The sequence below is a fragment of the Echinops telfairi genome, unplaced genomic scaffold (genome assembly GCF_000313985.2).
Source record: "Echinops telfairi isolate 266 unplaced genomic scaffold, ASM31398v2 ScPeMD7_44;HRSCAF=162, whole genome shotgun sequence".
NCBI classification, from domain to species: domain Eukaryota; kingdom Metazoa; phylum Chordata; class Mammalia; order Afrosoricida; family Tenrecidae; genus Echinops; species Echinops telfairi.
The window spans coordinates 10,307,515-10,310,928 of NW_022103942.1; the positions used below are offsets into that span (position 1 = coordinate 10,307,515).

Consider the following 3,414-nt stretch of genomic DNA (forward strand, 5'->3'; position numbering starts at 1 on the left):
CGGGAAGGTGAGCATCATAGAATGCCAATTTAATAGAAGAAAGTATTCTTGCGTTGAGGGAGTACTTGAGTGGAGGCCCAATGTCCTTCTGCTACCTTACACCATTTGTTTCCCCACAATTTTCAAAATAATTTGATTCTCTGAGAAAGGCAATGCTCTGAAGTTGCTAAGGAGAATATTCGATGCAGAATTGAATCAAGTCATAATTCCATTTCAAAGGAGTACAGAGGTAGATGAATTTCTTAAAAAGAACTTTAAAAATAATTTGGATGAGAAACTCATCTCTTGCAACAGAGTTATATGAACTGGTTGTAAGACATCAAAAAAGGGCAGAGGCCACAGGACCTACTGAGGTTCTGCTTAATTTCACAATATTAAAAATATGATGATCATTTAATAGTTTTTCTTTTACAGTTTACCATATAGAAAACTTATTCTACAATTAAAATATCCAATATTTGATACATTTTTTAAATGTTGGTTAAAAATATTCTCAATTTTGTCAATACTCTTAAAAAACAACAAAGCACAGATTTTTTTAAACTTACAATGTGTAATGTTTGATTTTTTAATTCAATAAACAGCTTATGGAATTGCATATTTCAATGAATTTAAATTGAGGTTGTTAGTGGTGAATTACACAAAAAGAAGAGCTTAACAGAATAGTTAAGGGCAAATAAAACAGAGGGAACATAAAGGTTTGCGCAGTACGGTTTAAAGCCATTAGGAATAAAATCTACCATAGTAAGAAGAGCTAAGCCACACTAAGATATTCCCCCAAACATGTAGACACCCTGGCCTGGATTTCTGCATTCTTCTTTCTTTGTAATGGCAGCATTATGAGTTTGTTTGTCTAACTCTAGGTACAACTCCTCTCCAGATATGCCAGGTAACAAGGAACATGGGCCATTCTAAGTTACAAGATGTTTCTATAAAAGGGACTTCAAACCCTGGACAGGCCAGAAAGACTTGAAAAGATGCTGCTTCTACTTTAGGAAGCTCGAGTACATGCTTGTGAGAAACCACACACTATTTTAATGAAAGTTGCTGACCGTCAGGATAAAAAAAAAATCACACCAAAAAGTAAATGTGACTGATGACTTTATGTCCGCCCCTTTCCCTAACTTATAGGAATAGAGTATGTGTAATTGCTCTTACAAAGCAAGTTGAGACTGTCTCATGGACAATTCAGAAACAGTCCTCAGAAACGCTTATATAATCTTTTATAATCTAAAGTCTCTCAATGACACATGTACAACAGGGACAAAAACAAGCAGTGGTTAACATCACACTGGGGAGGTGACAGGATTAAAAAGCTGGTGGCTGAAGACAGTTCTTCACGTGGTAGTTAGAACAGTGTGGTCATCTAACATCTGAATTGGCCAAGCTTACAGGTGAAGGAACTGTTCCTTCTGCGTAGCCCATCCCTGTAGAAAGGGGGTCTGTGCGTCACTTTCCTCTGACGTCCAAGGAAGAAAACAGCGCACACACAGATCAAGTGAAATTTGCATGTTTTCCCCAAAGCTAAAGGGAAATATATATATATATATATATATATATATATATATCCCAAACCTACTGCTATTGAGTCGGTTCTGATTCAGTGACCCTATAGGACAGAGTGGGGCTGTTCCATAGGTGTCCAAGGTTGTAAATCTTTATGGAAGCACCCTGTTAGAACTTGCTCTTGCAGAGCAGCTAGTGGGTTCAAACCACTGACCTTTCAGTTAGTAGCCGAGTATTTAACCACTGCACCACCAGGGGGAAAAAATAAACCAAAGAACCCCTTGAGAAAAATGATTTTCTTTAAATTACTCCACCTTTCACATTTCTTTCTGTGTAAAGATTTCATGGACACTAAATCTCAGTTAAGCTTTGTTCAACATATTAGCTAGAAGCTCTTAGACTAGTACAAAAATACCAAAGCTAGATTATGTTAAATTCTGAGACTACTTTTTAAATTCACAAACAAGCTACCACCCTGGGTGCCTACAGCTCCAATTTTAGGTACCTCATGCTAAATGGAATGAGAGAAATTAACATTGCTGGGGGAGGGGAGGATTAAATAATCCTAACCTGTTATGATTTAAAAATGCTCAAGATTTGTCACATCTTGGCAGGGCGAATCTTGAAACCTAAATCTCAGCTCAGAACATCAATTACCATTTAGAGCCAGTAAAATCAGCTGCTTGTCTGTGCCTGAAGTGTGTGTGCAGCACAGGCTTGGTGACAAGCCTGCACAGCGCTCGCTTTGTGCTTCATCTCACCTATATGTCACAGCAACGTGTCCGTGGTTGGAGCACAGTCCACTGGACTAGTCCACGGCTGCTGCCTGGTAACATCATTACAGGACTCAGTGCATAATCGAAGGCCGGGGTGAAGGGTGGGGGCGCCATGTCCGGCTAGGGGGATTTGTTTCTTCTTCCTCGTCAGTTTCACTTTCACAGACCTACACCACCACACTTGGTGTCTGGTGTTGACTCAGTTCCGGCGTGGAGCTCATACTTCTCTCCTGGATCCAGTTTAGTAACAGCACAAAGTAAATCGTGGTTCATCACCAGCATTATATCTTCATTCATTCACTCGACTCCCAGCAGACTGGAAGAGAGGCCGGCGGATACCTGCTGGTAGGCCGCGGTGGCAGTGATTATGGTTTGTCTCACTGGACGTCTGCACCCACGCAAAATTAAGGTGACCAGACGTCCCGCTTTTGGCGGGACAGTCCCGATTTTTAACAATTTGTCTCGCCTCCCACAGCATTTTTTAAAAGTCCAGATTTTTTTAAAGAATGCACAAGCTAGGGTATACGGTTTTTGGCTGCCATGTGGCTATTTCGCCAGAATATGAGTTTTATATTATTTTTGTTAATTTTATAATGTTAAACTTTAATAATAACAAATAATTGTTGAGAACGGATTACCGAGAACTGCTTATCAAAGTTCGCATTGTTGATCAGTTGTTAGAATGTGACCACCATTGTTTGGACTTAATGAACAATGGCATTTTTTGGCATTGGCAACGCCAAAAACATTTTATAACTGTCTCTCAGATGATACACATTGTACTGTGTGCTAATGCTAGTTAAACAAGTGATTTCAACAAATCAGCTATTCAGATAATTTAGGTAAGTAATTTACTTATTTCATACATAATTTTTTTTAATTTAGCAGACAGTACTGGAATGATGTGCAAATATCATTCGATCATATTACTCAAAATTTCTCATAGAGTAATATTTCCAAAAATGATCTTTTTAGTGAGGTATTACTATTAAAAATATATATATTGATAAGGAAAAGGTTAAATCTTGGGCATCAGCAAAAATCACAATAGAGAACAAATGGTTAGAAATATTTCATCATTTTGAAACAAACCATGTTCCATACAATAATGCACTAAAAATTGTGGAATATG

At 38.1% G+C, this 3,414-nt stretch overlaps 1 pseudogene; it reads right to left on the reverse strand.

Annotated features, from left to right (window-relative positions):
- Positions 1 to 2,353: 2,353 nt before the first annotated feature.
- The window catches only part of LOC115869749, a 1,866-nt pseudogene continuing 805 nt past the window's right edge, over positions 2,354 to 3,414 (reverse strand).